This window comes from Rousettus aegyptiacus, unplaced genomic scaffold (assembly GCF_014176215.1).
Source record: "Rousettus aegyptiacus isolate mRouAeg1 unplaced genomic scaffold, mRouAeg1.p scaffold_m13_p_3, whole genome shotgun sequence".
Classification (NCBI taxonomy): domain Eukaryota; kingdom Metazoa; phylum Chordata; class Mammalia; order Chiroptera; family Pteropodidae; genus Rousettus; species Rousettus aegyptiacus.
Genome location: NW_023416306.1, coordinates 29,113,975 through 29,140,916, shown reverse-complemented (window position 1 = coordinate 29,140,916; position 26,942 = coordinate 29,113,975). Strand labels below are relative to the sequence as shown.

The 26,942-nt window shown below is 32.4% G+C and overlaps 1 protein-coding gene across 5 annotated transcripts in view; it reads left to right on the top strand.

Moving 5' to 3' along the window:
* ZCCHC7 (zinc finger CCHC-type containing 7) overlaps positions 1–26,942 on the top strand; it is a 187,828-nt gene that overhangs the window by 6,062 nt on the left and 154,824 nt on the right. The window lies entirely within an intron of this gene.

Here is a 26,942-nt window from a genome sequence, read left to right as displayed (position 1 = left end):
GTGAGAGTCACATCATTGAGGATTGAAATTTTGGTATTAGCTTTGTCTTCTCTGTCACATGTGATCATCTAGTATTGATGCTTATCCTTTTAAAAAGTCTCTTTCATTTCTTACCCTTTTTGCCTAATACCTAGTTTCTTGGAATAGTTTTCTAAATGTTCTTTTTATATATCTTCCCTGCACACTGTTGTTAAACTAGTGGTCTTGAAATGTCCTTTTACTCATGGTACTTTACAGCTGCTCCAAAATCTTTCATGATACCATCAGAGGAAATGATGACATTGAATGTCGATCATGCTTTGTAGCTCCAGAGATTGACAAACTTTTTTTTTGAGGAGTTAAGATAGAAAATATTTTAGGTTTCCAGGTCACAGGATCTCCTAATTACTTAACTTTGCCCTTATTTTGGGGATGATACCTAAGAAATGTGATGGTTATTCCAACAAAATCTTGTTTATAGAAACACAGCCTTAGGCTGTGTAGTAGGCCAACCCTGAGAATTTGACAGCAAAAGGAAGAAAAGAAATAAAATAGAACATAAAGCAAAGTCAAAGTTTTGTCAGAATAAGGGAGATCTGATAATGTTTTTAGATAGAAGGAAAACGCTTTTGAAGGAGAGGTTAAACCTGTTTGGTGAATTGGAGGGGGAATTGAGTAAGAGAAGAGGTCAGGTGTATATGTCTCAATTAGTTTTAAAAGAGTAAAGACACAGCATTAATTGCTATGTTATCAAATATTTGTGGAGATAGAAAAGAACTGCATTGTTTTGGGGGGATATTTGTATTTATTCTTATTGAGAAATTAACATAAAATTAACCATTTTAAGATGTTCAATTTGATGGCATTTAGTAGAACCATACATCTGTCTAGCTCTAAAACATTTTCACTACATCCAGAGGAAACCCTGAACCTATTAAACAGTCACTCTCATTCTTTCCTTCCCTAGACCTTGGCAACCACTAAACTGTTTTCCATCTCTATGGCTTTACCTGTTCTGAATATTTCATATAAATAGAATCATACAATATGTGACCTTTGTGTCTGGCTTTCACTTTGCATAATTTTTTTGGAGATTTATGCAAGTTGTAGCATGTATCAGTATTTCATTCCTTTTTAAGGCTGAATAATATTCCATTTTATGAATATACCACATTTTGTTTATCCATTCATCTGTTAATGGACATATGGGTTGTTTCCACCTTTCAGCTGTTGTGAGTAGTGCTGCTGTGAACATTCATGTACATGCATTTACCTGAATATCTGTTTTGGGTATTCTTTTGGGCATATACCTGAGAATGGAATTAATGGTATTTCTATGTTTTACTTTTTGAGGAATTGCCAAACTTATTTTCCACAGTGGCTGCACTGTTATTAATTCCCACCAGTAATGTAGGAGGGTTCCACTTAACTGCATTGTTTTTATGATAACTTGTCATGTTGCAAATTTCTTTTTGATTTGCTGATAGGCTTTTTGTTGTTTCTTACAGTTTTTTCGCCTAATTTGTTTTTTAAAGCTGTCGCTTATGTTGGCTTATATTTTTCTAGAATAGATTTTTTTGCGTAAATATTCATTGTATGCTTTCATCCATTTATAGCTTTTAAAGAAACTGATTCATTCTTTATAGGTATGCCTTTAAAGTTTAGTTTGTGTGTATTAGTAAAAATGTTCGCTATGAGACCAAAGTAATTCCAAATAATTCTTGATTCCAGACATTCTGTGTATGTTTCTATTTTCCATATTGAAATTTGTCTCTACTCTTTGCTCCTAGGATTTGTTTTTTTGTTCCAGCCAAATTGAAATAAATTCTGCAGTTCTGCAAATTAACTTGCTTAACTCTTACAGATATTCAAATATATATCCCTATTTTATTTCCTTGATCTACTAATTCCATAATCCTATTTCTTTCCAGTTAATAAGCAGCATATTCAGTACCGATGTCTATTTGAGTATGTTGTTACTCTCTAATCATTATCTAATCATTATGCTGTTCATAAATAGATCTGGGAATAGGTCTGGTTCAGTTTATGTAATAGTCTTTAGAGAAAAGATTTTTTTCATGTCAGTGGAAGTTTGTGGAAATTCTGGTATACTGTTGAAATGATTGTTAAATAGCGGCACTAGCTATTTTGTGTACTGTTCCGCCTCCCCTCAAAACTCTCCAAACTGTGGCATATTTGAAATATTAATAGGATATGAGAGAAGAGACTATAAACTCCTTGAAGACAGGTCTTTAACATACTGAGAGCCCTCCTTATTTTAGAGTAATTCCTTGACATATATATATTACTTTGTTTTTCATTAACTGCTAAATGAGAAAACATTTATTGAGCATCTATGGTATATAGTCTGAATTTTGTGGTATTTACATACCCCACTGTCTCTTGTGTTTTCTGTGAATTGGTAGTTAGATCTAGAAGCTTGATTAGAGTCAGATTTCTCTCTCTGTGGTTTAACCATCAACTAGATACATAGATAGGTTTGTTTGTTTCATTTTGTTTTTGATATGTTTATTTGTCAGTATTATCTTTGGAACATTTAAATTATTTTATAAGTATGTAAAATGTTTATCAGGCTCCACATTCAAATCAACAAGACAAGGAAAAATATATTCAGAGAAGTCTACCTTCTATCCAGTCTTCACCCTTATAGGTAACTATTAAGAGGAAATTAATGATTTGTCTTTACATTTATCTTTAACCTTCTCTCTCCTTCCTTAAAATAAACAGTAACATAATATCTACACTTAGCTCTACCTTGGTTTTTTTCCATTTACAGTATATCCTGGAGATCATGTAGTATGAAAAGATATTTTTCAGTTCCAGGACAGCGAACTATTTTTATGTCTTGTACAGTAATCTGAGCTGGACACAAAGATGTAACAAATATTTTTTGGAAGTGAATGGATAGTAATTTAAAATGATTGATGGTTCATATACTTGCTTTCGTCTTAAAATATATTTTAAACAAATGTAATCTAATTCTACCTTGAGAAGCATGCTTTATACTTATTCCTGTTCTTAATGTTTCTTCTCATTTAGTAATTTTTAAAGACTTAGATTTAGCAAAAAATTAAAGAAGTTCAGATTTTAAAAAGAAAATACCTTTTAAATAATGAAGAATAGAGCATTTCTAAAAGTTGAAGAGCCATACTAGTTTCTAGTATGTGACTGTTATGGTATAGAATTTAACATTAATGTAGAGCTCCTTCAGTATGTACAATTTGGCACATTGCTCCTTTCGTTTGTCACCTTTTGGCTGACACAGAGTGGATACCTAGGAAGTCTTAGGTGAATTTAATTGAAGTTCTTCCTTTGTATGTAGAGTGGTGCTCTTTACATAGCACTACATGAAGTTGAAATTATGGCTTGATTAAAGTAAAACCACAGTGAATTTGAACAATTTAGGGCAGTAAGTCTTTCAACTGTTTCTTGCCAAGTCCCTTTCTTCCTTAAAAAGTATGCATATAAAAGTTTTGGATACAATTTCCGAGGAAGAACTCGTTTAGAGGTAATTGCTGAATCCATGGCATTTATTAGGCATTCAACCAAAACTTGATAACTAATTAAAATTTTAGAGTGGATTACCTATTTTAAATTTTTTTCAAATGTGTTATATTTTATTTGATCTGAGTCTTTACATATGCTGTTTTTTTCTTCTACCTGAATCAGTTTCTACCTTGCCTGGCTGATACCTACCTCTGGTCTCAATTTAAAGATTACTTCTGAGTGAGGTAACAGACGTAGGGTCTCAGTTAGTGGTAGTTATTAGGTCTGTTACAGCTCCTCACTAGCTGTGACTTTGGGTGACTTATTTTCTTTATTGGCAAAATAATAAATTTTATTAAGGTTATAAAGCAAAAGTGAGACAGTGGATAGACTAAATTAATGTATTAGGGAAGTACTTTGCCAAAACTCATAGCATCGGTTCCCGATCGCTGTGGCAAGAAGCATAGGCATATGACTTCCACTTTTTTAAAAATAAATTTATTTATTTAAATTAGTTTTGAGTATACAGTGTACATTGGTTAGACAATACTTGTTTTTTTTGAGCTAAAAGTTCTTAAGTTTTTTTATGAACCCAAGTTGCTTTTGAACAGCATGTCTCTAGTCTGGCAGTTTCCTTAACTAAATTTTATTTGATTTGGTTACATTTTATGATCTAATTAAAACTAAATCTAAAGTTTTAAAATCAATCCAACAATTACTTGTTGGATACTGCAAATGTACAAACCACTAAACCATTAAGATGTTGGGATTCAAGAATTGCTATGTATTCCCTGCCTTTAGAAACCTTAAAATGTATGACAATATGGAAATATGTAATACCAGAGTTAAATATATTTCTACAAATATAAGAGATGCCCCAGCACAGTATGTAATCATTTCCAGATGAAAGTAATAGACTTTTTAAAAAAGATTACTGTACATAAGCAAAGTATAAGACTAAATTGAAAAGTAGCCTTTTGAACTGACTCTTGAAGAATGGATAGGATTTAAAATTCATGTTAAATGCAAAGGGGAAGAATAGAAGCTGGAAACTAATAGAAAGTTAACACTGTATGGTACCGTTAATGTTTAATTAGTTGTTTAATATGTGGTTGGGTATGATTAAACATATAGCATGTCTTTTTAGACACCACCTCAGCCTAAATGAGAAAGGGCATTTATGTTTTGTATATGTTCAGAATGCTTTTGGAAGATTTCTTGGTCATTATTTTGTTCCTGGGTCTTCTACCTGTTTCTTGCTTACATATCATTTCCTTTTTATTTTTCTTTTTTAAAAAATTAGATATTTTATGTAGCTTTGTGGCAGATAGTAAAGTTCTCTCAAGGGAGGCGGTGGGGGGGGGGGTGGTGGGGAGACTAGGTGCTTCAAAAGGCATGACCAGCTTTTTGAAGTGTATATTTTATGCAGAGCTGTTCAAAGTAGAGCATGTCTTAAACTATAGCTTTGGCGTCTCATAACTTGTGTTCTTCCTTACTATCTTTTAACATAGGAAAGGAACATATTTTGTTAGTTTGAAAACATTAATAAATTAAACTTTGCTTTCAGTACTCCTCACATCTTTAAGGTTGTATTCCCATCCTCCCCTTTCTGCATTCTTCAGCTAACCATTCAGCTTAATTTCAATAAATATAGTTTCTTCAGAGATCTTATGGCCAAATAGGTCATAAGACTGGGTTACTGTTTGACATTCTTCTCATTGATGTATAGTTTAATTTCTACCTTATAATTGAAAAATAGCCACATGCAAGAGTTCCAGTGACCGAGAGCATCAAGGAGCTCCCTCCCTGATGTTTTCAGTTTTTGTAAGCCTGTACTACACAATTCCTAAAGCTGCTTTTGAGCTGTGTCTCTAGTTGTAGCATGTCACCTTACACTTAACTATTGTACAGGCATCTTTTTATTTAATTTCTAATTAGCATAATGACTTGAGCTGTGTTATTCACTGTTCCATGGTGAAGTTGTCATAGGGAGAGAAGAAATAAAAATGTTCAATTTTAACTTTACTTGTGAATGGAGCGAAGTTTGAAAGCCTTTTATGGCCATTGTTCAGCAGACTGAAAATCTCATTAGAAGTCCCAGAAATGCTAAGGCAGCTTTGGGTTGGATTTTAATAACATTTTGGAATGTTGATATTGTATGTCGCTAATTTCTGTGATTTCACTGTCGATCAGCAAGTTAGGTTTGCATTCTTCCAAAGTCGATTTATGACTTTTAGTCTAAATCCATTTACAGTAGCTTTTCTTTTTAACAGTGATAAGTACCTAAGGATTAAATTTTACTTTATATTGACATTTCTTTTAGAAACCGATTTGATTTTCGTATAAGATATACTAAATTTGCTAGCAACTACTTAATAAGAAAATATCATAATATATATTTATCGAACTAATGACTTAGTTTGGTGCCATTACAATATTGTTTACTCATCTGAGGTTTACTTTTTTTTTTGAATGGAAAAGCATCATATTAGATGGGCAACATTTGCTTTCTTATCTACTTGTCATAGGAACTTGAATCTGATGTCTCGGTAAAGAGTGTTTAAATGTAATTTTCTTATAGCTATAAAAGTAATGTATTACATATAGTGATCACCTGTGTAAAGATAGTTTATAGACAGTAATTTTTATGGTTTGAAAGTAAATTTGATGAGAACTACATATGATTAGACTCAAACATTTTTCAAAGATGTACAGAATGGAGAACATTTGCTCTTTTTTTTCCTTGTTAAGAGTAAAGGCGATTCAGATAGTTCATGTCTTTTAAGTAGGAGATCCTGTTTTTAAGACTTTGCTAAATTTATAGTTAATTTCCAAGTAGTTTACTGACCTCCTGCTAACACTCTCCTGGTTGGTAACACTTAATGCAGTAAAAGTGTTGACTTAATGGAAGTTTTGCAGAAAAAGTTTTTAATCTCTCAATCATTATCTTTGTTTTGTTATGAATTAAAGTTATTTTGTTATGAATTAAAGTTATTTTGGCTTTTTGACTTATTTACCAGATCGTATTGATTTTGCTTATAATAAAAAACAAATAATTGAGCATCCACTGTGTGTAAGGTCACATTTTCTTTTTAGATTATGCTTAAGAATATCTAAAGGAATAGATTCGACTTGTTTTATAGTTTTCAAATCTTGATCTGATGCCATTAGCTCTGGATAGAGGCATATTTCTGGGATATAGAGCTGGATTCAAGTGAAAATGAAATGTGATAATAATACATTATTTCAGAGTGGATCATGTCTGCTAAATGTGTAACTTTTATTTCTATGAGATTTTTACCTTAGAATTCAGCTTTTTTTCATAGTTTTGAAAAATTGTCAACTTTGGACTTGAGACCATCTGTTCTTATCCCCATCTTTAGCAAATATGTTTTAAGGAAAGACAGCAGAATTCTATAACGGGACAATAATCTGTATTCCTTCTCCCCACTTTTGCCTAAATATATAGTTAATTTATAATTACCTCAAGATGAAAGAATGACTGTTTAGAGCTACTTATTGAGCGAAAGTATTTTTGTTGGCAATTCCTTGAAGTGCGTAGGTCACACTTGATTTTGCTTTGTTACTGAACAGCGCCTTGTAACAGAATTATCTACTCTAGGAAGAGAAAGCCTCAATTTGTAGAAAACTTTTCAGTACTTTTTCCATATTTGTTGTTAATGAGAAATTCTAAAAATGTAGGAAATGGGCTGGATATAGCCGATAAATAAGATTACTTTACAAGTAATGGAAAAATGCTTTGAAAAGTCAGGTGAGAGGAATTCAGGATGTAGAGGAAAATGACAAGTTTAACTGAAGAAAGGAGGTTTTATTTAAAGGTGTGTAACCACATTAATTCTGTAAGTTACTCCTTATATTGTACTAGTCTTTTTTTAGTGTTAAATTATTAGATTTAAACAAAAATTACTTTTGTCAGTGGTTTTATTTTAGTAGAAAGTAGCATTACTTTCTACTTTTAAGGAGGATTTTAATTGCCAACAAAATTTCATTTTTGTCTTAATAAGTTTTTGAAAATTACCTCACTCCCATATGATTAGTATTTTGCTTTTCATTCAATACCCAAGATATACTCAAACTATTTTGGTTTGCTTTAAAAAATGATATAAACATTGCTGTAAATTTGTTCTTATTTTAATTTAGTATGATTGATTTTTATGTGCATGAAATACTTCCCTAAAAAGGTTCATAATATTCAACCTAAATGTTTTTGGAAAGGCGAGGTTCTGGTAAAAATTCATCAGGTTCTAAGTTGTGGAATATTTGTATTGGTTTTTTAACACCATGACTGTTTTGGTTGTTGTATAAGTCTGTTTATTCCTTTTGAAATGTTCCAGTTTGGGAAATATCCTTTATAACCAGATTTAACAGCTGAAATGTAATGGTTGTACCACTGATCATCTAAGTTTTAGGTCGTTTTGGTTAGTTAAACTAACTTTGCTATATAGTTCTTTACGGGTTAGTGAGAGGAGTTGTGTTCAGCTGTGTAATCCTTCCATCACTTAGGTTAGCATCTGGAGCGGAAGGGTCTTATCTCTGACTTTTCTTCCTTTTGTTAAAGTTTTTAATAGCTTTAACATTATTTAAATATGGAGGGAGATAGAGTTGTGAGGCAAATTTCTGATTTGTTGATTTTCAGTATTAAGCAACAGGAATCCTTTCTTCCTTTAGATGTACCACATACATATGCATATTTTAAGAGGAAAACACTTAATCTTCTTTATGATATAATGTGGATCATTATTATTATTTTTCAATTAATAAAACTAATATAGTTTGTTTGGAAATCTCAAAAGATCTTTGGTAGTATACCTGCAACCTCAGCAGCCCCTTTTTATCTATACAGATTTCCCTGCCTATTGTGGCCGTTTGCTCTCATTTAAATTTCCCATGGCTTTGGGTTGCAGACTTGGTTTTCTGCAAGAGTGCCCATGCTTACATGGTCATATATTCTGGGTGACTTTTTCACTTTTTCTTTTTTGCTATTTTGTTGATTCCTAACGGGAAAGAAGATTTTTTTTTTTTTGACTTGTTTCTTTGTTTTGATCTTTCTTCCTTAGCCCATCTATTTGTGTGTTGTTTTGTTTTGTTTTGCAGATTGGGAAGAATTATTGTGTGGATTTAGATCCATGGGGACTAGCAGGGAAAACTAATTTCGTTCTTGGTTTTGTTTTCTTAATAACAGTAGCAATTTAACTTTTGAGCCATTGAGAAGCTCAAAAGATATGTTAGCTTTATGCATGAAATTGGTAGAAAATTATTAATCCCCAAATTTTCTATTCGTGGTTGCTCTACTGTTGGAATAAAAATATTATGTTATAGTTGAATTAAGTAAATATTAATTAGCAGTAAGTAGTACTGTTATAAGTTTTTAATTTAAATATTGTATAGTCAAAAGATAAAGGAAATCAGTTGTAATCTGATATGATTTGTTTTATAATTTTTGTTGTCCATGGTGTGTATATATTCAAATAGACATATGAATATACATTTTATTGGAGACATACATTTTTAACTTGACCAGATCTTACATTCTTGCAAAACATGCTTATTTTTCAAATGTGAAGAATTTTGTTTTTTGTTAACACCTTGGAGAAGTGCTATGGCAAATTTAGTAATTGCTAAAATATTGAGTAATTTGTTCCTGTTGTAAGGGAAAAGTAGAGGCCTCTAATCCTAACATCTCAAAATATTTTTCATTAATATCTGAAGACCTTAAAATATCAAATTAGTGTGATCAAAGCTACTTCTATTTTGTATTTGTTTAGTGAGGGTGCCATCATACGATAGCATTATTTAACTGAATTTTGTATTCATTAAGTTAGTGTAAAATAATAAAAATTTCTTAGCATTTAAAAAATTATAGTAATTTCCAAATATACCATGAAAAATAATGTGTGGTATACTGTTAACTAATAGGCTAAAAGAACTTTCTAATGTTGATAAATAGGATGAAAAGGATTAATTTTGATATGCATAATTTTTTTTTTGTTTGTTTGTTCAGTTAATTATATACCATGGCAGTGAGTGTCTGAAATTCTCTTTCTAAATGTTTGTTAAGTACACTGGGAATCGGAGTAAGGGCAAGCTGGCTTTTTTGCCTTCTAATTGTAATTTTTTCTTGTGGATTTTAGTGCTTCTAGAATATGAAACTGATAGAATTTGTTATTATCAAGAAACAAATAGCATTATTGAATTTTTGTTTTCTTTTTTATTTTTAGTTATCGTAGTTCACATTTTGATTTCTATCTAATGACGTCTCTAGAAACAATTTCTCTTAAAATCAGTGAGTTTCAAACTAAGAAGAGTATATATCCTGATAATTTGATTAGCAGTTGTTTGTTCATGGCAGTTAAAATAATCTTTTGATTTTTTGCTCTCATCATAGTTATGGAGGTTTCCTGTTTGTTGAATTATTCTCCCTAATTCTGGTTAGTATACGTAAAGGTATTTTATATTTACATTTGATGTTCATATGTAATCATTGAGAAACACAAATAATCTCTGAAATATATTTATTTCTAGTATCTCATATTCACATCAAAAAAGGATATAACCTGTGATATGAATGATAATCCAACTATGAAAGTATGCAGCTTTAAAGTAACACAAAACTCTTTTGTTATCACATTTTACTAGCAAATGTTCATATAAAATGTTATTCTTAAAGCTTATGGCACAGATTTTGCTGTGTACGGCTTTAGTAAGAAAGCACTATAGAGGCGACCCTGAAATTTATTAAAGAGAGAACAAACTGGTGAAATGCTTTCATGCTATTAAAAAACTTCACAACCGTCAGACAACTTTTTTTTTTAAAGGTCATGATTGCTTGATGCCTTTTGCAGTCTTTATTTGAAACTCGTTTTATAGAATTTCTTTTTTGTCCTCCCTCTCTTTTTTCTTTTGGCAGTGGGTGGATGATTCTTTTAAAACTGAATGGCTAAACATGTATAGTAACTATTAAAGTATAATGGAAATACTTTTATTCTTGATAATTTTTAGTCCAGAAATGCTGTGAAGGTAAGCCAATGAGGGTGAAATTACATTGTGTAGTATAGAAACTATTTAGAATTTTCTCTTTAGAAAAGTAGGCTCTGTATTAGGTGTTGTTTGTGAAATATTTTACAGTTCTCTTATTGCTTGATAAATTTGAGGTGTTTTTATGTTACGATGTTCTAGCTGATTGTTGGTATTCTTGAAAAATACTAATCTGTGTTTGGAAACAGAACAGGAATTGGGGGGAAAGAAAACCTTCCTAAAATGTTGACACTTGACAAGTAGAAATTTATATGTCATTATAAATTTTTTAAACAGTGTGCTTGAACTGCCTTTTCCTCAGAGTTCACTTAAACTTTGATAAATTTTACAAAGATTGATTGTGGTAAGTATTAAAATTTTAACTCTAGCTTTCATCCTAAATTAATTGAAACCTTTATAAAATTAACCAAACAATCCCTGATACTAATTGCTGATGTTCTATTAAGCTATTGTGTTCAGTAATTAATAGTTCGTTGTAGTATTTGTTTTTATTAATATGATAAGCTAAAATTACAAAAGGTGTATAAGAGTGCAGAAATTGAGTTATGCACTCCATTGTGATACATCTAGATATTTTACTGTAGGCACAAATTAAGATATGTTTTGATATATAGTAATTTTATTTCTTAATGTTATAGGATATTTATTGGCTTTCAGTATATAGAAAGTTTAGACCTTTTAATTTTAAATATTTTTGTAAATTAACTAGAGTCATACTTTTTTAAAAATGCAAAAGCTTGAGGCAGTGTATAAAATATGCTCGTGTTTAGTTTTTCAGTGATTAGAATTTGTAAAGTAGAAATGAGAACTTGGATTTTATTTTATTTAAGAAAATATACTTAATTTTAAAGTGCTAATATTAGAACTAGAGAAATCTTGTCAAGTATAGTAAATCTGTATCCATAATTAATAATGCATAATTATTTTAAATTACTAGTTAGGAAGGTAAGAGATGCTAACATCTTCTTTGTTGGAAGTTATAAACTGTTTTGAAAAGGATGAAAGGGAGAAAAATAAACTAATTGCAGGCAGATTTATGTCATTCTGACATTGTATGTTATTGATGGGTTTATGTCACAAAAGCCTTCAAAACTTCACAAAAGTATTAGGTATATTTTAATTCGATAGTCTCGCTGAAAACTGTTTTGTGATACATCTAGAAAAATTTTTATATGGAATATTTCTATTTTAAAGTTTAGTGATTCATCTAGGCGCCTTGTCTCAATTTCAATTTTTCTTGTTAATTTAGACATATTATAATTTTTTAAAATTTTTGTTTTCAGTAATATGTTATTGCTTGGGTACAACAGTCTTACTGTTTCAATTACATTTTATCCATCTATGACATTTTATCAGCCAGCTATTACTATTTTATTGTTCTTTTTGTGTTGTCATTGTACAGACTTCAAGTCTAAAGTAAGAGCTAGTATATATTACAGTGTATATGACCATTTCTAATTTGACCTGTTACTGTAAAGAAGGCTAACAAGTGTGTATGACTAGCCCACCCCTTCTGGAGCAGTTGAAAACAGGCCTCAGAAGACTCAAAGGAATTCTTTTAACTCCTAGCAGGGCCACGGGGTCAATGTCAGATTTAGTCATGCTGTTATTTTAGCCCAGTGGTCCAGAGAGATGACTGAAAAGTGAGTCTTTTATTTCTTTTTTTGTGTGGTTATTAACAGGATTAAATGTAAGCCATTGTGTACTTAGTACCAATTAGTTTCTCATCCGAGAGGTTCATTATGATTTTTTGTCAGCCTTGGTCTTGTAATATTTGTTTCATTGTTTGATTAGTTAAGGGGATGAAAGGACTGAAGAAAAGTTTTATAGCAGTGCTTTTAAATTCATTAGGAATTTTAATACATAGTCAACTTTGCAGATATGTAGACCTTGTTTGAAAAATGGACCACATTAAAAATTGGCATAAAATAAGGTAAAGTTAATTGTTTAAAATTTTCCTTTTCCTGTTGTATTTTCTTTAGTCTTAAGCTATCTTTATTATATCAGATAATGCTTTTTTATTTTTATAAGTCGGCTTCGAATTCTTATACATATTTCTAAAAATTATGTTCAGTTTGCTGTGTATATGTAACTATTGAGAGGCGCACACATCAAAAAAAACCTCCAAAGTTAAAAAAACTCTTCCATTTCCTAGATTAGAAACATATATCGAGCTATTAGAGTAAAGATCATTATTAGGTATAATAAACAAGCCTTAATTTAAAGAGAAGCAGCCTGAAAGCTGATTCTTTATGCTGTTATAAGTTAAAATGCAAAGTTGTAAGAGTTCAGAGAAGAGGAGCATTCCAAACTTTTTAATTGATAGTCTTTTAAAATCCTTGACTTAAATTTTTTTTTTATTAAAATAAGTATTTAAGTAACATTCCTCATTTAAAACATTGATTTAGTTCAATAAGGTTTTGGATAGAAAATGCTCTTATAAATTGGACTGGAGATGCTAATTCCAATTGCAAGCAAGGAATATGACCCAGAATTATTTTGTTGGTAAGTGATTATCTGGAGTAGTAGGTCTTATATCCTATTAAAGTGTACAACACACATTTTCACATGCCTTTGTCTTGAAATGAAAATGCCTGCACTAAGTCCTCTGCTTACTGCCAGCATTTTTTGGTACCTAAGTTACCTTATTATGGAGTTGGTTATTTAAGATTTTATAATCCAAATAATTATGATAACATATAGATTCTGACATAAGGTTTTATTCTCAAATTGGTTTCAGGCATAGTGAATTTATAGTCCTTGCTTTTTAGTATTTGTGTATACAGTTTTCTGAGAAACATTTCTATAAAGTCTAGATGTATGTTATTTAAAATTTTTTCTTTTTAATTATAATTTGGAAAGGATTTAAATCCTCAATGAAAAACCTTGTTTATGACCTTATTACCACATGACTATAGGACCATGTTACCAAATTATACTTGCTTTATTAAAATTGTTTAGCAATCAATCTCTCTTTACTCTCTCCACCCCCATTTTTAAAACAAAAAATGTTAGGTAGCTGTATTAAGTTGCTAGATTTTTAATTAATAGGAAGTAAATGACTTCCTCTTGTGGTTTGTTGGTTATCAAATTGGAAAGTAATTTCTTTTGATAGGTAAATGCAATTTTTGCTACTTAACATTTCCACAGTATCTTTGGAAAATAAGAGGGAAGTATTCAGTATAAGGGCCTTGTAATATGGAAAAGGACAAATTTTAAAATAAAAATTTATTTCTCCTTTTATTTTTTTGTGTTTGACTATATACGAAGCTGAAAGAAATAGATGTTAGGTTGAATATCAGGCTCAGTATTAAGTGCTCTGATGGTCATATCATTAAAATAATTTATAATTAACAAATACTTATATTGATTGATCTAGTATTTAGAAGATGTAGTTAATAAGATAAACTATTTGTAACTTTTCTCTTAAAGTTGAATTCAGTATAAGCGTCTAATAGAATTGGTCTAGAAATTAACATTCAAATAACTATAGGAAGTATAAGATGAAGGACAGGCTATCCTAAGATAATTCATTAGGACTTCTGTTTCTTTAGCCTCTTTAATAGTGACTATTGTAAGCGAATAAATCATATATATCAATTTAGTAAATAATCACACCATTAACAACATTCAGCCACATTCTTTATAATTGCTACTCAAGCACCTTCAAACTATTCTGTTTTAAAAACAGTAGAAGTTTGGGAACTTGTAGTAATTTCATTGAAATACCACTACAGAATATTCTTTCTTGATAGAGGTCTAGGGATAATTGATGTTGCAATATAATTGAAAATGTTTTGTCCCATAAAGACTACTTTTATACTTTGTTTTTCTCTCTAACTAGGTGAGGCCTGACAGATATAGCAAAAACAAAACAAAACACTTTTTTGAAAGTGTCTAACATTGTTGAATGTAGAGATATAGGTTTGTTATCTTAGTTATTTCATCAAATTAAAACAGAAGGAAAAACTCTCAGAATAACTAAATCTCAAGAAGATAAATGGAAGTTGAGTGAAAGTGAATAGAATAGAGATCTAGTTTTTGAGTCTTCTAGCTGAATTTTATATCCAAAGCTTTAATCTTTTGGACTTTTACATTGCTTACAATGCAAGTGACTTTATTTTGTAAAAGGCATGGCAATCATGGTAGGATTAAACGTAATAGCTTATACAGTGTTTTTTATTAGCGTCTAAAGAACCATCTGTATTTGAGTATATAGTAACTTAGAATTGATTTTTTTTATGCTTTGTGATGCAGACCAAACCTTTGTGGCTTTTCAAAGAAAAAGAAAACAGTATTTTAACATTGTGTTTGATGAATTGTATTTCATTTTGCATGAAAGTTCTATAGATCCTTATCCACAACGTGGTCATTTATATACTATGATTTTATACCTACCAGGCCCTTTGACCACTTAAAAATATTTAGATTTTAAAATTACTATTTAGCAGCTAATTTTTAATATATTGTAACACATCAGAGTTTGATTATAAAGGGATTTTTGCCTCTATTTTATAAAGATGCTCAATAAAAGCACTAATGGTAATAATGTTTATCAGTAATTATTCCTTGCTATTGAGTAGGAAAAAAAGACTAGACTTGCCTTTTTTTTTTTTTTTTTTAAACTTACAAGCATGTTATAGGAATTGAATTGAAAGTCTATAAACTCTTGATTATGGTACTGATTTGGAACAAAGACATAAGTAACCTGACATAGCAAATAATAGCCAAAGAAATATATTTCATATCTGTTCATTCAGCCAACCAGTGATCATGATTCACCATGTAAGGTGTGCTGATCCATACAGAGATGAATCTGGCATAGACCCTGACCTCAAAGATCCTGTAGTTTAATAGAAGAGACAGAGATGAGTGGTATAAGAAAGCTATTGGGGTACATAAGAGGAAAGGCTGCTTTCTTTCATGAGGGGTAGAGGTATGTAAGGGAGATAGAATATGTCATGTGATTAGGAGGGCAGTAGACTAATTTCTATTTTGAATAGGACAATATTTCTTGCACTGGAGTCCTCAAACTCCTAGGGTCCATTTTGAGGGGATGATTTTTTAATTCTATAAGAATCGTTAACATTTGTATTCTTATTTTCATGTTTAAAAAGGGTCTTATACCAATTATAAAGACAAAACTCGGCTTTGATAATTCATAGTTGAAAGACATTTGTTATAGAATGAGATCCATTTCTTAAGTTATTGTTTCTCAATTTGAGATTTGCGGACCGATTTGATGTTCAAGAAAACTTATTTTTTAAAAGGGGTTCATATATTTCTTAAGTTTGAGAAACAAAAGCTTAGGCCAGATAATATTTTGTGCTCTCTAGACCACATTCAAATCGATGTCAGGAAGTAGATGGTCCAGAAGTGTGTGAGTAGCAAGGGGATCCCCTTTGGGATTAAATTTTTTTCAGGAGACAAGGCAACCTACTTCAGAAATGTAGCTGAGAGTTCACTATAAATCCAAAAATACTTTGAGATTTTTGTTAAGTCACTACCATTTAGAATTTAAATTTGTGGCAGTGCTGATGAATGGGCACAGCTTGTGTGATTTAAAACAGTAATGAACTGTGAATTTATTAAATGGAGAGTAAAATTTCTAAATATATTCTGAACATAAACTAGACCTGTTAAAATGGTTTCTGTTATAAGCCTTCTACTCTAGTTCTAAATAAACTATTGTACAGTCTTTGTATAATTGATTACTTTTGGAGTCCAATTTTATTTTCTGCTTATAGTATTACAATAAACAGTTTAATTTCACTGAAATTAATTAACTCTAGATTATTTTGTAGAGTATGGTCTAGGATTTTGTTTCATAAATTGAGAGAAAGCTCATAAGGAATAAACAAGTACTTTAATTTATAGTTCATAGCCCTTAAAGGAATTTAGATTTTACATTGTGTAAATAGAACATGGTGAATTTTCGAATACTGTACCAAATGTTCCAAATATTGGAATATTTGGGAGAAAAGCACTGAAGAATATTTCTCATTATTTCCCCCCTTCTTTTCCTCTTAAAAGTTTTTAGGGATAAAAATAACTCCTCACCCTACCAAACAAAACCGACTAAAGAATTAGATGATGGCTTTTAGTTCCTTACATTTTCCTGAAATCTATCTAGGCTTTTAAAATAGGAAATTTTGGGTAGTTATTATTCTTACCTGAGGAAAAGGCTATTTTGATAAGGGAGAGGAAGTTAGGGTGACATTATTTGCTCACATCATACATAGAATAATTCCAATTCATCTGTAGAGTTTTATTATTGTTTTGCATGTAACATATACTACTTGGAGGATATTTTATTACCGTTTGAGGTTCTTAATAGTTAATGTGTCAGTTTGCCTTTACATAAAAATATGTTTAAGTCGCTTTGACAGATACTTTAAATAGCAAACACGAAACATGTGAATTTAGCATTGCCATGTTCTCTTTTGTTATTGCCTTTCTAATTTTTTTTAATCCCTGAGCAATTGTAAGCATTCTTAAAATTTCCTGTGCACAGAAATTCCCTGAAACATTAAGAAGCTGCTAAAAGACTCAAGCTCTGAAAGAAGTCCCAAAGATACATCACTGCTCGACTGCAAACATTTTTAAGAAGTCACTGATTATAATGAACACAGCCTTTAATAGCAGTTTTTCCTCTCCTTTTCAGCAGAATGTGACAGAGTGTCATTAAGGTTTTAGAAATGAATGCTTTTGAGGAAAGGAGGATCACTAGGACTACAATGATGCCCAGTATGTGGCCGTGGGATTCTCAGTTAGGCTCTTTTTAGGTTTTTAATCAGGTTGGGGAAGGGGGATGGAGAGGAAGGGAATGGGAATAGATGGAGCTTTGGGACACCTGTACACCAGAGCATTTTACTTTCTCACTGATCTCTTTAAGTGTTGAATGTGTAGGGTCTAATGTAGAAATGTAAACAAAATTCTAACTCTTTTGAGGGCCAGTAAACATAATCAGCCCTAACTGTTTATATTTAGAAGCACATCATTCTTTTTTGCATTTAACTTAAACTGTTTAGATATATTAAATCTGAAATTTCATTTAAATTGTAATTTCGTCTCTGCTCTAAGGATATTGTTTTAACCCATTGTTCTTTTGTATGGTGACAGTAATTGCCCTTGATATATTCCGCAGGTCAATCAGATTGTATCGCAAAAGAGGCAAATAATAAATGTGTGCCAGAAAGAGCCATGTTTCAGTACAGGAACAGGAAAACATATTTTTGCATCAGACATTGGAATAACATCTAGAAGGCATTGCATCACATATGGGTACAGATCTTTTTAGTGTGGAATGCAGGGTGATAAAAGGAGTTATTTTTAAGCATACAGCCACAATTTCCACCTTTAGTTTTCATAGCAATAACACACACTAATCCTTATATATTTAATGCATAATATTTAACATCTATGGTTCATTTTATGATTTTTAAAAATATTACTGTATGTATACAGAGCTTGAGAAGTTATTTTTCCTGTTTAATGTCTTAACATAGTGTTTCTGAACGGATTTTTTTTCCTTCTTGTGAATCACTGTAATGTTGGAATTTATAAAGAATGATTATTTATCTACTTCACTTTTTTATAGCTGAGGTCAGAAAGAAATTTCTAGAATATCTCAAGTGTGTTTCTCAATGAAAGTAAATCTCTTTTCTATCTAAAATGATCCTTCTATCCTTTATTTTACTTGGGATTTTTGACATTAAAGCTGACAATGGAAAAGTAGCTTTCATTTTACTTTTTTGGTCTTAGCTACCTAGGTTTTATAAAAATTATAAAATGATCTCCATCTGTTAAATGTTTAGAAATTTTTTTGCCCTTTAACTCTAGGGTGATGCTGGGCTTTTTTGAACTCTGAATATAAATTTAGCTCCTGTAGATTGTTTCTCGATAGGCTTCCTGGTAGCTCAGTGCTGCATTAGCAATTCTTTATTTGAAGTGTTTATCCCCACGCAAAATAATCCTCATACCCCCCCACCCTTTTTTTAGATGAGGAATTGAGACCAGCAGTATTCCAGTGTCTTCTGGGAACCTAGGCATAAATTAGAACAAGCTAACAGTGATTGTAGTATATCCTAGGAAGTGTTTGAGAATTTCCCTCGAGAGTGTTAAAGATTTCCAGGTATCTACATAAGGTTAAATAATCTGCCTTGAGTTATATAAGAAACACTACTACGTAGGAAATTGGTGAGACCTGAATTTCCCCCCTTCCTTCTTTTTTGTCATATTTGCATTGACTTTTTTTTTTTAGATAAACATTTTGTTTTAGAACAGTTTTACATTTATAGGAAAACTCTAAAGATAGTACAGAGAATTCTCATATGCCCAACTCCCAGTTTCCCCTTATTAGTACCATCTTATATTAATGTGGTACATTTGTCAAAATTAATGAACCATTATTGACTCTTTGTAATTAACTAAAGTCTCTTTTTACTCATATTTCTTTATTTTTACCTAATGTTCTTTTTTTTTTCTGTTCCAAGATCCTATCCAGGATAGCACATTATGTTTAGTTGTCAGGTCTCCTTAGGCTTCCCTTGGCTGTGACAGTTTCCCAAACTCTCCTTGTTTTTGATGATTGTCAGGTTTGAAAAATTTTGTAGATATTTTGTAGATATTGTGTAAATGCTGTCAACATGACTTGTTGATGATGATGATATCTGAGATAGTGTTTGTCTGGTTTCTCCACTGTAAAATTACTTTTATGGAAAACATACTGTACTTTTAGAAAGAAAGTCACTGTGTATAGCCTACATTTAAGTAGCAGGGAGTTAATGCTCTACCTCCTCGACAGTGAGATATATACTTAAATTATTTGGAATTCTTCTGCACGGGAGATTTGTCTGTTCGTTCATTCATTCATTCATTCATTCATTTATATCAGTGTGGACTCATGGATATTTATTTTATACTTGTGGTTATAATCCAATACTACTTTTTTGTTGTTGTTTAGATTGTTTCAGTTTTGGCCTTTGAGGGCTCTTTTACAGTGCCTGTGTCTCTTGGACCTAATCTTACCATTATAGGTTTTTTTTGTTTTGTTTTGTTTTTGCCATTTACTTACTTTTTGGCATTACAAGATGCTACAGGTACATCACGTGTATGTCTTTTTTCCAGACCTAGAATCAGTTATTTCTCAAAGGAGCTCTCATTCCTTCTGTTGGAGAATGATATTAGAAAGTAATATTTGAGCACTCAGTAGTTGTACTTTTAACAGTTATAAATCAAATGAATCAAATCAGACATATTCAAATACCTGCTTCTTGATAATACTATATAAAATTCAGTGACTAATTCAGATTGTAGCCATGTCAATGGTTCATAAGAAAGATTTGGTTTATTTAGAAGTTAATCTAGATATTTAATTGCAGTGATAAGAATTTAAGACCTTTTGTTTATTTGCTTGGTTTGTCTTGGTTGTTCCCAAAGATTTTTCAGACTTCTTATATTTTAATTCTAAGGAAACTTATTCCCTGTTTATAGTCTTTTATATCTTCATAAAACTCATATTAATGTTTTTGTAAACCCTTGTTTAATTTAGTTATCACTTCTCAGAACTTGAGATGTATGCTTTTCCCTTTGAGCGTATAGTAGAGTGCCTTGTAAATGGCAGGTCTTCAATAAATGTTTCTTGAATGAATTCTCTAAAAGTAAAATTTTTTTGAAATTTATTTTCATAGAATGGGGAATCCAAAAGACCATAAAAGAGGTTAAAAATATCTTGTATAAACATTTTTGACCTTTTCTTAAGCAGTTAAATTCCTTATAAAAGAGATCATTATTAAAAAGATGGCCATAGTTATACTGTAAGCCAAGCTCTGTTACTCTGGTGGCTGAAAGTTTATGAGCTTTTTCATTGGTTCCTGGGAATGTTTAATTAGATATGCCTTCATGTCATCATTTTTCTCTATACTTGTTAGAATGTTAATATTGTCACTTTCTTCAGTTTCCAGATTAGTTGGTATTTATTTACCCATGTTACCAGTATTCTTTCATTAAAACATTTATTTGTTCATTCATTCAATGTTAACAACGTTTCTGTGGTAAGACATTGTAATAAGTAAATGAATTTCCTGGCCCAAGGAATTTGTAATCTAGTGCAGTGTTTTTCAAAATGCAGGCTGTGGATTCTGTGGTTCCTGCAAAGCCAAACTCTTTTTATCATTATAAGGTGCTCATATTTCCCTTTTTAATTGTGTTGGTATGTGCCGTGATAGTGCAGAAAGAACTGTGTAAAACTGTTGACATCTCATCATGAATCAGTGCTGTGACAACAAACTGTACTAGTGGTCATTGTGTTTTCACTACTGCAAAATCAATTGAAAAAAAAAAAGGCTAATTTCACTTAATGTCCTCGATGAAGCAGAAAAAAATTATTAAGTTTATTAAACCTCTACCCTTGTAATCACTTTTCCCCCATATTCTGTATGACAAAATGGAGAATACACATAAAACACTTGTGTTGTATCCTGGAGTATGATTGTTGTCTCACAGACACAAATTAGCATTTGTTCAGTTTTATGAGCTGAATTAGTCTCTTTTTGCATGAAACATTTTTACTTCAAAGAACAACTGACAAGCTATTCAGACTTGGTTATTTTGCAGACATTTTCTTGAAAATGAATGAAGGAAGTGTGCCATATCAAGAAAAATAACTATCAGCATTTGATGCTAGTGATAAAATTTGAGCTTTTTTTCCAAAAATTAGAATTTTGGAAAACTTATATCTATCATGGCGAGTTTAACAAAGCTTGCCAATTCTTAAAGACTTTCTGATTAGATCAGTTGTGATTTGAACAAATGTGATAATTTTTTTTTTTTGTATAATGTGTGAACATTTGGAAGATTTTATAAATCAATGAACCAGTATTTTCTACATGATGTTACAAAATTGCATAAAGAATCCTTTCAAGGTACAAGATAGATGGATGGATTTTAATGTTAATAGAGTATTTAAAGTTCATTGATACAGTTTTATATTCTACATTGCAACTAAGTTTTGTTAGAGTATTAAGAATATAAAAAGGTCCTGAGACCAAAAAGTTTGAGATCCACTCATCTAAAATAAGCAATAGGGTGTTTGAATATAATAATAATTTGAATATGATAATAATTAAGAATGATATAGAATTCTTTGTTTTGAGAAGAGGTGAAGTTTCTCCCTTGCTCAGAGAAAACCAAGAAGACTTCATGAAAGAAGTATGTATTAAACTAGATCTTGAAAATGTATAGCTTTTCTGGAGATAAAGATAGGATAAAAGAAGAGGATGGTTTTTAAGATAGCATCAAATGAACACTGTTCTTTTAAAAAAGATAGAGATGTAGGCATTTTATACTCCTTAGAATCTGTCATTAGAAAAATGATTTTGTACAGAATGTGTGAAAGATCAAGGAATAATGGGGTAACTAAGGTTGTTTACAACTTGGTTTGCAAATGTCAACAAAATATATTAGTTTGCCTGTTGAATAAAATTGAGCTTATTTTTCTTTCTGCAGCATATTAATTGTATTATAGTATGCCATAGCCACTTTTAATGAAATCCTCCTATTCTTGGAACAGCAGCCAATTCTAGGAATTAACAGAATTAGGTTACTTTGCCTAGTGGCACAAAAAATACCCAAGGTATTAAATCATTGGCTTTTCTGTTTGGGACATAATCAGAAATAAAGTTTAGAGATAAAAGTTGATTTGCATGCTGTTCATATCTGTTCATACTTTAACAGGTATATTTTTCTATTCTGAGTCCTATAATCCTTTTTGAAACAGATTTTCCATTGCAGTTTTGTCCAGAGGTACAGAATTCTAATAAAATTTTAGGCTAAAGACTAAATTCAGGATTCAAAGACTAAATTCAGGATACAGTAACTTGATGCTGTTGGCTGTGAAAATATTTTCTGTTTTTAGAATAGTTAAGCAAATATTAAAAACGTGGTTACCTCTAACAGATGGCTATGTATTATGAAAAAAATTAGAAGGATTAATTATATCAAGTGATATAAGCAACCAGTTTGGAAGAGGGAAAGAATGATAGTTTTATTTGAACTAAACCAATTTTTTGAAATGATTTTTTTTTTTTTTTTTTTTTTTTTGGTACTCAAAGTGGTAGAAGTAGAGTTGGGTGACAGTGTGAGAACCTTTTGATTGAGTAGGATTTGGTCATGTGTTATTTTTATGATATTTTTGGAAAATTGTTTTAACTTTTCACTTCCAAGCCCTGAAGGTCTTGCAAAAATGTTTGTTTTTTCTATAACCATTGCTATGAAGCTACCAGAGTATGAGACAGCATCTTTGACTCTGTAGAATCTCTGATCTCTTCTTTGCTCTAAAATATCTCAAGAATAAGGGGAAGAGAATTGCTGTAGAATAAGTAGAAATACACTCAGAACTCATTAGTCCGTAGGGTCTCTGGCAAGTATGAAAAGGAGTAAAGAAAGCAGTGATTAACAACAGACAATCTGTTTATAATGTGGATCAGGCTTAATACTAATCTTCAAAAAATTTTAACTTAATTTCTTTCAAATCAGAATTTAAAGAGATTCCTTTAAACATTAATCATTAGGGCTTTCTGTGGTATACCTTATACACAGTACTACTGGTATTCCTTGCTTTGGCTCTCATGGCTGCCAGACACCCCACTTGAAAGATATTATTGCAACCTTTGAAAATAATGTTTAAAGAATGTTGCAGCTGGAAGGACCTAAAAGATTAGACCAGAATTTCTCAATCTGGTTTTATGCCAGGATTTAACAGTATGTCCCCAGACCTATTAGCATCTTTGTGTGTGAGACCCAGGATTCTGTATTTTATCAAGTCCCCCTATGTTAGGCTGGAACGGATTGATTGGAAATCACTGCTTTAAGGCCATTGCATTCATTTTCTAGGTGAAAAATCTCAGGCCCAGAGGAGAAAAGTGACATGTCAATCTGTATTCAGTTTGGTTTTCTTCTCTGCACGGCAGCTACAATTTATAGAGTATTTTGAGGTCAAATCATGATAGCTCCAGAACTCCTTTAGTTGGTGGACCATGCTCAAGTACTTCTTAAGAGCTAGCACTTCTGAACATGACCTTTCAAGACATTGTCATGTCACACAATGTTTCTTGAGCTGTAGCAGGCAGACATTGAATCCTTTGCAGGGGAATGAGCCAAGAACCTGCTTCTTCATGTTAGTATTCTATGAGTGAGCATAGTCAGATACTTTGGGAAATTGTACAGCTAACTTCAGAAACTAGCTCTGAATAAATAAAAACCTTTGAGTGAACTATATAGATGACTGTTAGAGTGATACTTTTGTAAAAAAAAAAAACTTGTTAAGGTAAAATCGACATTTAAAATGTACAATTTGATAAATTTTAGTATACGTGTATGCAAGTGAACAAATCCGAAACCTTCAGAAGTTTCCTCATGCCCCTTTATAATCCTTGTTTCCTGCCTCTCCATGCCCTTCTTCATCCCCAAGGAACCACTGCTTTCTGTCATGGTAGATTAGTTTTGCATTTTCTAAAATTCAATTTTATTGATTTTCAAAGAACCTGCTTTTGGTTTTTTGGTTTCTTTGATTTTTTTAAATAATATTTTTATTTTTCAATTATAATTGGCATACAATACTATATTAGTTTCAAGTGTACAACATAGTGATTAGACATCTGTATAACAGTCGAAGTGATCACCTCAATAAATCTAATACCCCTCTGACACCATACGTAGTTATTACAATATTATTGACTATATTCCATATGCTGTACTTTATATCTTTATGACTATTTTGAAACTACGAATTTGTACTTCTTAATCCCCCCCTTTTCACCAACACCTCCCATTTGGTAACTCTCAAAATGTTCTTTGTATCTATGAATTTGTTTCTATTTTGCTTATTTTGTTCTTCAGATTCGATATGTACTTGGAGTCGTATGGCATTTGTCTTTCTCTAGCATACTTCACTCAGCATGATACCCTCTAGATCCATCATGAAATTTCTTTTTCTATCCCTTTTCCTTCTGTGTGTATCTTTTAATCTAAAGTGGGTCTCTTGTAGGCAGCCTATGTAGTGGTCTTGTTTTCTTGTTCATTCAGCCACCCTATCTTTTGATTGGCGCATTTAATTCTTTTTCATTTGAAGTACTTGTTGATATGTAGTTAATTGCCATTCTTTATTCATATTTTTGATACGTATTTTTTTCTTAAGTCCCTCCAACATTTTTTGTAATACTGGCATGGTGGCGATGAACTCCTTTAGCCTTTTCTTGTTTGGGAAGCTCTTTATCTGTCCTTCGATTCTAAATGATAGCTTTGCTAAGTAGAGTAATCTTGGTTGTACATCCTTGCTTTTCATCACTCTGAGTATTTTGTGCTAAGCCCTTCTGGCCTGCAAAGTTTCTGTTGAGAAATTGACTATCTTATGGGATTTTCCTGGTAGGTAACTAATTGCTTTTCTCTTGCTGCCTTTAAGATTCTCTCTTTGTATATAACCTTTGGCATTTTAATTATGATGTGTCTTGGTGTGGGCCTCTTTGGTTCTCTGAGCTTCTTGGGGTTGTATGTCTATTTCCTTCCCCAGGTTAGGGAAGTTTTCTGTTATCATTTTTTCAAATAGTTTTTCAGTTCCTTACTCTCTTCTCTTTCTGGTACTCCTCTGATGTGAATGTTGGTTTGCTTGATGTTGTCCCAGTGGCTCCTTACACTATCTTCATTTTTTTGGATTCTTCTTTGTTGCTGGTCTGAGTGGGTGTCCTCTGCTACCCCATCCTCTAAATTGCTGATTCGATTATCCGCTTCATTCACTCTGTTGATTCCCTCTGATACACTCTTCATCCCAGATATTCTTCATTTCTGACTGGTTGGTTCCCTTTTATGTTTTCCATCTTTATTTTAATTTTTTTTTATCTCTTTGTTAAAATTCTTATTACTGAGTTCATCTACTCTTGCCCTAAGTTACTCGAGCATCCTTAAAACCATTGTTTTGAACTCTGCATCTGGTAGAGTGCATGTCTCCATTTTGTTGAGTTCTTTTTCTGGAGCTTTGTTCTGTTCTTTCATTTGGTATGTTTCTTTGTCTTCCCATTTTGGCTGCCTCCCTGTGTCTGTTTCTCCGTGTTAAGTAGGGCTCCTCAGTCTCCCAGTCTTAGTAGAGCAGCTTTATGTAATAGGTGTCCTGTGGAATCCAGTGGCACAAGTCTTCCATAGTCATCTGAGCAAGGTGCTCAAAGTGTGTTTCTTGTGTGGGTTTTGTGTGCCCTCCTGTTACAGTTTAGCCCTGGTTGCTGTTTGCATGCCAGTGGGAGGGAATGACCCTTGGGCTGACTGGTTATGAGGACTGGCTAGGAACAGGATTCACTTTTAGCAGGGCTCTGGTGCCTGCCCAGGTGCAGCCCTGGGTGGTGCTGCAGCTCTTGTCGAGGAAGGCCAATGGGTATGCTGGCCCAAGGGCCTCCCGGGAGGGGTCCAGCTGTAGGCCAAGTTCAGCTGCAGCCTGTGTACCTCCAGGACCACCTGGTAAGAGTCACCTAGCAATCTGCAGATGGCTGCCACTTGTGCTGGGCTTATAGGTGCCTTAAGAGGCCAGCTGCCTCTAGTGCAGGGGGCTTCGGGCTGCTGAGCAAGTGGTATAAGGCATACTGAGACCAGATGCTGCTTTCTTGGGTTTTGTGAGCCTTTGAGAGATTTTAGGGAAGTCTGCAGCAAGAGCCAAGACAGATCATTTGTGTGGAATAAACAAATGGAAGCAGCTTGGGTGGGCCTACATGTTGCAAGGGGTGGAGTCTTAGGGAATCACTTCTGTGAAGTCACCTGTGTTATCCAAGTTGATGGAGACTCAAATATGGTGGCTGCCTGTGTCCACACGCTGGGAGAGGGGAGGGTTTAACAAAGGAACAATGGATATTGCCAACACTTTTGTCCACCCTCAACCTGAAGCCCGACAATTTATTATCTCCCCGTATGTCCCTGGTGCTCCTTGAGCAACTGTCACAGCACTGGAACTCAGAGCAAGTGAATCTGTCAGTAAGTCTAAGTGCGGGCCCTTTAAGAGGAATGCCTGCAACTCCCTCAGCTCTCTGTTTCACTAAGTTAACATCTTCGCTGGTTTTCACAGCCAGAGGACGTGGGGATTTTTCTTCTTAATATTGGAACCCTGAGCTGGGGACCCCTGATTCCTCATGTGAGGGAGGGGGCTCTGCAGCCAAGATAACTCTCCTGATTCTTGATTGCCACATGTGGTTGTGGGACTGGGCTGTTTCGCATCTCTGCTCCTCCTACCTGTTTGAGGTGACCTCTTATCTTTGTCTCTAGTTGTAGGGCTTTTCTTCAGCCAGACGTTAGGTGACCCAGTGATGGTTACTCTGTAGTTTCGTTATAATTTTGGTATGGTCAGGAGCAGAGGTGTGCGCATC